Raw genomic sequence first — 11,256 nt, 5'->3', positions numbered from 1 at the left:
CGGTCTTTGAATGTTTAATAACTCAGAGCCCGTGAAAAATTGGAATCAGTGAGAATGTAGTACTTGATGAAGAACTCATAAGAGGTTATGTAGTACTTGATATTATCGAGGTACCATGGTGTAATACTCGATGGAAGATCAAAGTAAAGGTTGGGCTGGTGTATTGATCCACAGAAGACAAGTGCTTAAACTTGCCTGTGAAATGGGGTCAAAGAAGAACATATGGTCGAAACCATGATTGCAAAAGGCCGGATCCCAGATATAAGAACTTATACCAAGGGAAAATTTTAATTTAAGAGAAGCTTTAATGATAAGATCTACATCGTGTCCATGGGCATGAACACAAAGTTCAAGGTCGACTCCCACTTCTTCAATGTATAACCTTTCATTCACTGCTCTAGATAAAAATGATTTAAGTGTCAAAACCTACCTGGTGAATTACCAGAGGAGTATGACCCGTGAAAACTTTCGGGTTCACACAGATTAAGAAAGGCATAGGTTCAACCCGTCAGGGTATCATGGAAACATATACCACAAGCTTCAATCGTAAATACCACCAGCTCGAAAACAGAGCATGGTTGAGAAAACAGAGGATACAATTTACCAAAAGCATTATGTATCCGAGGAAAGGCTCACAAGGTTATTGAACAAGGAGGACACTGTCGAATAATAATCCAATAAAGGATCTGACGGTCCATAGCGGAGCTGATGTGAGCATCGGCACACAATCAGTTGAAGAAAGGATGCAAGGGCATCAGATTATAGAACACCTAAATGATTCGATGCTTAGATATCAAAGCAATTATGATTTCCAAATAGAAGCATCAGAAGCAGACGCTCTGATCAAGGGTGGATAAGTTTAATTAGACCTAAGGGTACAATTGACGGCAAACAGATTGGTCGAGAACAAGCTCATGTTCAAAAATGACGTCTGAGCCAGAAAGATAATTTAAAAGGATCAACTGATGATTGCGTGCATTCGCACTCATGTTGAATCAATAGGATCAAAATGACGGTGTCTAAGGATACTAACGAATATTGCCAGACATATGGAAAGCATCCATAACGCAAGCAGACAAGTATTGCAGAGCAATAAGCTACTAAGGATTTTTGGAGGATCGAATAGTATTTCAAAGACCATTGTGAAACACATGAACAACTGGGGGATGAGCGGATACTCTATAAGTGCGAGAATTATCCATAGGGGTATTCAGGTGACAAAGAACAACAAGGCAGTAAGCTCAAAGGATTATCGAAACAACGACGAATATTTTGGGGTATCTTGTAATAACAAGACCAACTGGGGATGAATGTAAGAATAACAACTGCAAGTAGTTATCCATAAGGGTTGACGGTGGAAGGGGAATTGCAAATGTGATGAACACAAGTTCTCGGGTTAACAGCGGAGAGTATCTTCAGGGTCTTCACGTGCAGCAGACGATCATCAGTAATAAGGGGCTCTCCGGGTGAAAGTGGTAACGAGATCCTAATGTTAGATTTAGCAAAATTCATTTAACCCGAATAGAAGAGAGATCAGAGTCCTAGAGTATAGACAAGGAGTAAAAGATCCTAATACCACCCAATGGCGATGTGGGCCCGTAAGGCACACAGCCATGTTAGTAAAAGTTTTTGCAATGTCTAGACTCAACTTCGGCCAAGGAGTGTGGAAGGGGGATTCCTACAGGCAGTCGGCTCTGATACCAACTTGTGACACCCCCAATTTGATCGTACACTAATCATACACGCAAACGTGTACGATCAAGATCAGGGACTCACGGGAAAATATCATAACACAACTCTACAAATAAAAAAGTCATACAAGCATCATATTACAAGCCATGGGCATCGAGGGCTCGATTACAAGAGCTCGATCATAGAAGAGTCAGCGGAAGCAACAATATCTGAGTACAGACATAAGTTAAACAAGTTTGCCTTAAGAAGGCTAGCACAAACTGGGATACAGATCGAAAGAGACGCAGGCCTCCTGCCTGGGATCCTCCTAAACTACTCCTGGTCGTCGTCAGCGGGCTGCACGTAGTAGTAGGCACCTCCCGAGTAGTAGTAGTCGTCATCGACAGTGGCGTCTGACTCCTGGACTCCATCGTCTGGTCGCATCAATCAGATATAGAAAGGGGGGAAAGAGGAAGCAAATCAACCGTGAGTACTCATCCAAAGTACTCACAAGCAAGGAGCTACACTACATATGTATGCATTGGTATTAAATGGAAAAGGGGGTATCATATGTGGACTGAACTGCAGAATGCTGGAATAAGAGGGGGGTAGCTAGTACTTTCGAAGACTACGCTTCTGGTAACCTCCATCTTGCAGCAGAAGAAGAGAGTTGATAGTAAGTTCACCAAGTAGCATCGTGTAGCATAATCCTACCCGGCGATCCTCTCCTCGTCGCCCTGTTAGAGAGCGATCATCGGGTTGTATCTGGCACTTGGAAGGGTGTGTTTTATTAAGTATTCGGTTCTAGTTGTCATAAGGTCAAGGTACAACTCCAAGTCGTCCTGTTACCGAAGATCATGGCTATTCGAATAGATTAACTTCCCTGCAGGGGTGCACCACATTTCCCAACACGCTCGATCCCCTTTGTCCGGACACACTTTTCTGGGTCATGCCTGGCCTCGGAAAGATCAACACGTCGCAGCCCTACCTAGGCACAACAAAGAGGCCAGCACGCCGGTCTAAATCCTATGGCACAGGGGTCTGGGCCCATCGCCCTTTGCACACCTGCATGTTGTGAACGCGGCCAGAAGCAGAACTAGCCCCCTTAATACAAGAGCAGGCTTACAGTCCAATCTGGCGTGCGCCGTTTAGTCGCTGACATCACGAAGGCTTCGGCTGATACCACGACGTCGAGTGCCCATAACTGTCATGGTTAGTGCGTATAGGCTAGTGGCTAGACTCAGATCAAATACCAAGATCTCGTTAAACGTGTTATCTTAAAATAACCGCGAACGCCGACCAGGGCCAGGCCCACCTCTCTCCTAGGTGGTCTGAACCTGCCCTGTCGCTCCGCCTCAAAGTAACAGTCAGGGGCCGTCGGGAACTCAGGCCCACCACTACCTGGATGGAGCCACCTGCCCCTTCAGCCCCCACATCAGAATCACTTGCGGGTACTCAACGAGTCGACCCGACTTTAGTCACCACCTGTATAGCATGTATATATGTATAAGTATATACCCGTGATCACCTCCCGAGTGATCACGACCCGATAGTATAGCATGGCAGACGGACAAGAATGTAGGGCCACTGATGATAATCTAGCATCCTATACTAAGCATTTAGGATTGCAGGTAAGGTATCAACAGTTGTAGCAACAATGACAGGCTATGCATCAGAATAGGTTTAACGGAAAGCAGTAACATGCTACACTACTCTAATGCAAGCAGTAGAGAGAAGAGTAGGCGATATCTGGTGATCAAGGGGGGGCTTGCCTGGTTGCTCTGGCAAGAAGGAGGGGTCATCTCCGATGTAGTCGAACACACGGACATCGGCAGCGGTCTCTGAGTCTACCGGAAAGGAGTAACAAAGGGGGAACACAATAAATAACAAAGCAATCAAATGTAACACAAAGCAAGACGCGGCAATACGTTGTGCTGGGGGTGACCTAACATAGGGATAGGCGATACCGGTGAAGGGGGAAAACATCCGAGAAAGTATTCCCAGTGTTTCGTATTTTCGAGCAAATGAACCGGAGGGGGAAAGTTGCGTGTTCACTATGCTAGGGACGCGTGGCGGACGAACGGGCTGCGTATCTGGACTCGTCTCGTCGTTCTGAGCAACTTTCATATACAAAGTTTTTCCATCCGAGTAACGAATTAAAAGATATGATTTTGAAAAAAATTATTAATTTTTGGAATTTAATTAATTCTTTAATTTAATTCGAAATTGGGTTTATGACATTAGCATGGTGTCATGCTGACGTCAACAGTCAACAGGGTTGACTGGTCAACCTGACCAATGGGTCCCACTGGTCAGTGACACATATTAATTAAACATATTAATTACCTAATCAAGACTAATTAGGGGTGGGTCGCACTGTCATTGACTAAAACTAATTAAACAGGTTAATTAGTTTCATTAGTAATTAGGTCAACCTTAATAAGATTAATTAAGTTAATTAATCTGTTAATTAATTAATTAATATTTTATTTTATGTTTAATTCTTTTAAATCTCTTTTTTCGTTCTAAACTGGGGCTGGCCCCACCGGTCAAGGTCCCAGCCCAACCAGGGCGGGCGGAACGGGAAGCGGGCGCAGGGCACGGGCGCCGCTCGAATGGGCACTGCGGGCGCCCGACCACTGGCGTCGGCGAGGCTGCCGACGGAGGCGGGTGAGGCTGCCGACGGAGGGTGTCAGGGCGCCGGCGGCGATGCGGGGCTAGGCACGCGGTTGGGGTAGCGGGGAGCAGGCGTGCGGGAGCAGCGGCGAGGGGGTGAGCGTTGGCCGGCGCGGACAGGGCAAGGCAGCAGGAGGCGACGAGCATGGCCCTTGGGACGAGACAGGGCGTCACGGCGGGCGCGTCGACGCAGCCATGCAGGGGAACGGAGCCACGGCGAGGTGAGCAGCCGCGCTAGCGGGTAGCACAACGGCAGCAGGTAGAAGCAGCAGCGGCAGCCAGCCGAGATGGGCGAGCGGGTGGGTGCACGTGCGCAGACAGGAGGGAGCGGGCGTTGGCGTGGTGAAGCAGTAGTGGCCGCGACGACCATGGGCGGCGGCAGGCGGGCGCGGTCAACGTGTGCGCGGGGGGAGGAGAGAAGTGGTCGGGGGCCTCACCGGCGGTCGTGGGGTCAAGGCAGCGGGGCTCGGGGAGGGAGACGGGGACGGCGTGACGGAGATGAGTAGGCCGGCGGGGTGGCTCCGGCGAGGAGGACGGCGAGGCGGCGACGAGGTGGGGAGTCGGCGTCGGGGCGCGGTCGTCGAGCACGAGGGAGCTCCTCTCCCTCGAGGACTCATGCGTACGCGCGAGCGCCCCTGTGGGCGGCGGCGGATAAGGGGGGAGTGGGGATCGTGGGGTCGGGCTAGGGTTTCCTAGGGGGTTATGGAGAGTGGGGTGGGGCGCGACTGGGCCGGCTGGTTGTGGCCTGGTGGACAGCTGGGCCACGGCCCAGCAGGGGGGCTTTGTTTCCTTTTCTTTTAATTTTGTTTTATTTTTAGCTATTGTTTTGCTATTTCTATTAAAGGCAAAGGATTTTTGGTTCAACAAGGTACTTGACACATAAATACTATGTAATGCTATGAGCTAGCACGGCAAGTTGCAAGTTATTTTGAAATGTGCAAATACTTATTGAAATTGAAAAGGATCAATTAAAAGTTGTTGGTCCAATTTTAATTAGTTTAAGGGCATTTTAATTTCTCATAAAATGTTGGTTTCTTTCAGGAAAATTGTTAGTGAATTTTGGCAACCCAGCGGACATTTTTGTTTTACCGTTTGAAGAAATAAAAATTTGACTCTTTTTAATTTGAATTTGAATTCTGTTTGGATCCAAGTGAGGTTTAGAAATTTAATTGCAATGACATGGCACCATTAGTGTGTGGTTAATGTAGCTTAACTACCGGGGTGTTACAGAGTTTCCTCGGTACACCTGGCATGTCAGAAGGCTTCCATGCAAAGATGTCCCGGTTCTCACGGATGAACTCGATGAGCGCGCTTTTTTATTTGGGATCCAGGTTGGCGCTGATGCTGAACTGTTTGGACGAATCGCCAGGAACAAAATCAACCATCTTAGTGTCTGTGGCCGATTTAAACTTCAACGCCGGATCGTTCTCCGTAGTTGGTTTTTTCAAAGAAGTCATGTCTGTCGGATCAACCTTGTCTTTACAAAACTTCAGCTCTTCTGTGGCATAAACTGACTCAGCGTAAGCTGCATCGCCTTCCTCACATTCCAAAGCAATCTTCCTACTCCCGTGCACTGTGATGGTCCCCTTATGACCTGCCATCTTAAGCTGCAGGTAAACATAACACGGCCTTGCCATGAACTTGGCATAAGCCGGTCGTCCAAACAGGGCGTGATACGGACTCTTGATTTTCATCACCTCAAAAGTCAATGTTTCTGACCTCGAATCATGATCATCTCCAAAGGCCACCTCTAGGGCTATCTTGCCCATTGGATACGCAGACTTACCGGGCACCACGCCATGAAAAACGGTGTTCGGCGGTTTAAGATTCTTATCCGTCAACCCCATGCGATGGAAGGTATCATAGTAAAGAATATTGATACTGCTTCTCTCATCCATAAGCACCTTGGTGAACTTATACCCCCCCAACCTGAGGTGCCACCACTAGGGCCAGATGACCCGGATTATCAACCCGAGGTGGGTGATCCTCTCTACTCCATAAAATGGGTTGCTCAGACCAGCGCAAATACTGAGGCACTGCCGGTTCAACAGAGTTCACAGCCCTCTTGTGAAGCTTCTGATCAAGCTTGCACAAGCTAGTGGTGAAGACATGATACTGCCCACTATTCAACTATTTTGGATTGCTCTGATAACCCGACTATTGCTGCTGCTGATTCCCTTGATGGTTATAACCTCCCCGGTTGCCCTGGTTCCCTTGATTGCTATGTCCGGTTTGATTGCCTTGAAATCCTGAACCGGAGCTGCTGCCTCCATAACCCGGCCCATGAAAGCCACCTCCTGAACCGCCAGGCAGGCCATTGTCATATTGAAACATATTGGAGTTCTTGAACTCTCGCATGATGTAACAATCCTTCCAAAGATGTGAAGCTGGCCTCTCCTTCGATCCATGCTTTGGACAAGGCTGAGTTAACAGGCGCTCCAGATTGGGGCCTGACCCTCCGCCCCTCTGGGGTTGTTTGCCTTTACGACGCTGACCGTTATCCTGAGTATTGGTGTTAGCCACAAAGTCCAAACTATTGTCTGCTTTGCGCTTATCATTATTCCCATGACCTGCCGGGTTATGCTGTTGTCCCTTGGTGTTGTCGTTCTTCTTCCCTTTTCCCGGTTTGTCTTCCTCTGACTCAGGGTCCTTGGTACTATCTAAATCGGCGTATTTCACCAAAGCGGCCATAAGGTTTGACATGTCATTGCAGTGACGGTTGAGCCTCCCTAGCTTCAACTTTAATGGCATAAACCGGCAGTTGCCCTCCAACGTCAAAACTGTTGTATCTGGATTAATGCGGTCTGATGAATGCAAAATAGCTAAGACTCGCTTCACCCAATGCGTAGTAGACTCCCCCTCCTCTTGAACACAAGCGGCTAGGTCCACAATTGACATAGGCTGCTTACATGTATCTTTGAAATTCTGGATAAACCGGTGCTTTAGCTCAGCCCATGACCCGACAGAGTTAGCTGGTAAGCTCTTTAACCAGGTTCGAGCTGTCCCCTCCAACATCATGGTGAAGTATTTAGCACACACTGCTTCATCCACGTCCAGCATCTCCATCGCCATCTCATAACTCTCCACCCATGACTCCGGTTGCAAATCAGCGGTGTAATTGGGCACCTTACGAGGTCCCTTAAAATCCTTGGGCAGTCGCACATTACGCAAAGTAGGGGTAAGACACGGCACCTCTAAAGAACTGAAGACCACGCCTGGCTCCATTGAAGCGGTAGGGCGAACCAGAGTAGGTTGACGAGCTGCATGAAGAGCTGCTAACTCGACTTCTCGACGTGCACGACCATGATCAACCACATCCTGCGCATTAACACTTCCACCTGCCGGGTTGTGCCCTCGCGGCGAGTTACGGTGGCGTGCACTGCTTGATACAGCCGGTTCATCCTCAACGTGCCTGCTGTAGCTCCGAATCGGACGGGGGGTGGAATGAATCCTCTCGCGACTATGCGAATAAGCATGTTGCTGGTTTAAAGTTGTTTGAAGGAGCTCTCTGGCACGTCGTGTCTCAATCGCCACTGATGACTCGCCGTCAGCTGGGAGTGCTGCTAATCGTGAAACGGCGGCCACAATGTTGTCTAATGGGTTGGAGTAATGCCCCGGGGGCGTTGGAACATACTGCGGTACAACATTGTTCTGACAAGGCGGGTCCATTGTGCGCGGCTGAACCGACGCTCCTGTTCCTGGCGCCTCCGTCCGGTTTACCACTGGCTGGTTACTGGTTCCGGCTCCTGGCGTGTTGAAGAGATTTCTTGGCTCATAACCCGGCGGGAGGTGCGACCGGTATCTTCTTCTCATGACCTCATCTTAGGCATTCTGGTCCAACCTAAGGCGGTAGGCCTGAGCTTCCAACTCGGCCCGTTCTGTAGCCATCCTGGCGTTCTTTGCTGCCAGATCCACTTTAGCCTGAGTTATCTGATCTTTCACCTTTGCAATCTCCGTGTTGTGCTGATCTCGGGCTGCCGCATCCACCTCCGTGGCCATCAATGTTGCCAAAGCGTCGAACAAATCAGACAAAACCTGAGCAGGAGGCGGCGCAGAGCCCCCCTGCTCCTGCTGGCGTTGTCGTTGTTGCATCGGAGAACATCGCCGCGGCGGTAGAAGAGTGATGTGTTGGTTGTGTTCCGGCCATGAAGACAGCGACCCGGTTTGGCAGATCGAGGGGGTCCAGAATACTATTGCCATCAGAACCTCCACTAATCCGGCCGTCCTGCAGCTGATACAGCGACTCGGTCTCTCCAGTCGAAGACTCGTCATCAGAACAAACAACGGTTTCTCCACCAGATGCCGATCCATCCTCATACTCCACTCCATGGATGACACCTACGAAAACATGCCTTGCTGCGGGCTGAACCGGGGTAGGGCTCGCACGCTGAGCCGTCTCGATGATGTCGGTGCAGGTGTCCGGCTCAGGGCCCGGTTCGCCGATCTTGCCGATGAAGACGTGAATCCCACCAAAGGGGACCCGGTACCCATATTCGATTGAACCGGCCTCGAGACCCCATCCTGCATCGTCGATGTAGAGCTTGCCGCGACGACTCTTTGTCATCCGGCCCACAGTGTATCCCTTGAGTCCTTCGAAGCTGCCCATCAAGAACTCGAAACCATCGTGCGATAGCCCCACGGTGGGCGCCAACTGTCGTGGGTTTGTCACGGCAGATGTCCTCGTGAAAGGACTTATTCGTGGAGCCATCGCTATAGGTTAGCTTGAAGGGGTTAAACCGGACAAGGGACACGAGGGATTTTATACTAGTTTGGCCCCTTCGATGAAGGTAAAAGCCTACGTTTAGTTGTGATTGGTATTGCTGGGGTTTCGATGACCAGGGAGCGAATCCGCTTTGCCTGGCTTTCGAGTTGTTGTCTGTTGTCCCTAAACCGCCGTCGGGTCGTCCCTTTATATACATAGGTTGACGTCCACCGGTTTAGAGAGTCCCAAGGCCGGATCATAAACGTGGCCGGCTCAGTCTCTATTCTTTCTAACTTACAATACAAGTTACATGAAAGAGTCGGTTTACATCTACAGGATTTAACTCGCCTTTGGGCCTTGGGCCTTTGTAAAGCGCCACCATCCTCACGTCTTCATGAGCTTCTATATTCATGGAGTTAACCCGGCCATTCCTAGCCGGTTTACCTCCAGTAGTCATATCCCCAACACATGCCCCCCCCACCCCTCCTCCTCCCCCTCCGTGTGTGAGAAACTTTTTCATATACTGTGCAAATTTACATATGAAACGAAAAAAATCAACCAGACCCACCTTCTACTCAGTAATTTGTGTTTGACTCCGAAATTGCATGGTGGCCCAAGCGTTCGACATTCCAGGTGTAAGCTTCGGTACCAACAACAAGGACGGGCTTCAGTTATATGTGGAGTCAACGCCTTACCCAACGGCAACATTCCTCTTCTCCCATGATAAGGTCACCAACAAGAACCCCACCTTTTTTTAAGAAAAAAGGAAGGATAATAGGGTTCTCTTCCCGAGGAATTCTCAGAGCATCTTTATCGGTCTAAAAAGATCCCCTCTCAAAATCTCACAATTTTTCAGCAGATAGTCAATATACATATTATCTACATTCTCTCTCCTATATTTTAGTAATATGTTATAACTACCCATTCAACTATGAGTTGGTTATGCTCAAGAAACCATGATCTGACTCCATTTGCAAAAAATAGACACAAACAACAATGAGACATCATCGTCACAAACAACAACAACAACAACCCGTAGGGACAATACTGTATAAATAGTGTAAAGCATGCACTTTGCTGCGTATATTATTTTATTTTTACATAAATTTGTATTTTTAAGTATAGAATTGCAACATATAAATATTGTTAAAATGCATAAACAAACCGGATGATAAACTTTGGTATGTTAGTTTTCTACGACAAATCCTGGGATATCAATGATCACCTCTGTCGGAAGTTGCAAATGGAATTTTTTGTAACGTGTTAATCTAACAATTATTGTGCCTTTCATTTTTCTTTCCTAGTAGTATGTCTTTAATAAAAAAATGTCGGTTTTTCATCATCACAAGAGTAAAACCCCATTTTATTCCCACACTCCTGTTGATTCACCAAGAACAAATTCATGCCTCGTGAAAGGAAAATAAACGGAAATTTCATCAAAAATAAAAGAGGATAGTGCCATTCTGCCATGTCATTGTGATGTCGATACAAGTTTCTGCAAAGCAAAATTTGTGTAGCCCTGATTGGCCTCAACATACTGTTTTCTTTTCTTCTGACCTTGTAAAAACTTCGTAGGAAGCCCCAACCAGAGAAGAGTCTCCAGCCGGCAAATCATAGCAAGTTTTGTTGATATGAAATTCGAGCTGAGAAATCAAAACTGAGGACTTGAGTCAGCAATGTGCCACACGCCGTTGCTTCAGTATCCAGCAAGCCTGCAAGTAGCCACCCCTGCGAGGTTGTCCCAACAAGTTGGCCAAGACAATCAAGTGACAATGAGAGTTATGTTGCATATCCCTGGGAATGTTATCATATTCAGCTAGAAGGACTTGGAACAGAATCAAGGTTCTGCAATCATAATTGTGGGTGGGTATCAAATCAGCGGCAACCATCGTAAAATGCCGCAAATTTGCAAAGATCAGTTTGCGTTGCGTCCTGTCACCGGACAACGAATCCGGTGGTTGTATTCAGCCCCACATGGTTTCTGAAAGAACAAAATGAGGGATGCCATAGGCCCTCAAAGTGCAAAAGGCGGTCGATGTATGGTGAAGTTCTAGGGCTTCAGAGAACACTTGTAAGCTGATATAGCCGCAGTGGCGCAGTCATATGTGATATGTGACAAGCTTATGAAAAAAATTTATATAAGACCATGTCTTACGGTTAGCAGGTGAGACCCGTCCTGATAGATGACACGTGGCATTCACAAATCA

Source organism: Triticum dicoccoides, chromosome 1A (genome assembly GCF_002162155.2).
Source record: "Triticum dicoccoides isolate Atlit2015 ecotype Zavitan chromosome 1A, WEW_v2.0, whole genome shotgun sequence".
In the NCBI taxonomy this organism is placed as follows: Eukaryota; Viridiplantae; Streptophyta; class Magnoliopsida; order Poales; family Poaceae; genus Triticum; species Triticum dicoccoides.
This window is presented reverse-complemented; position numbering follows the sequence as displayed.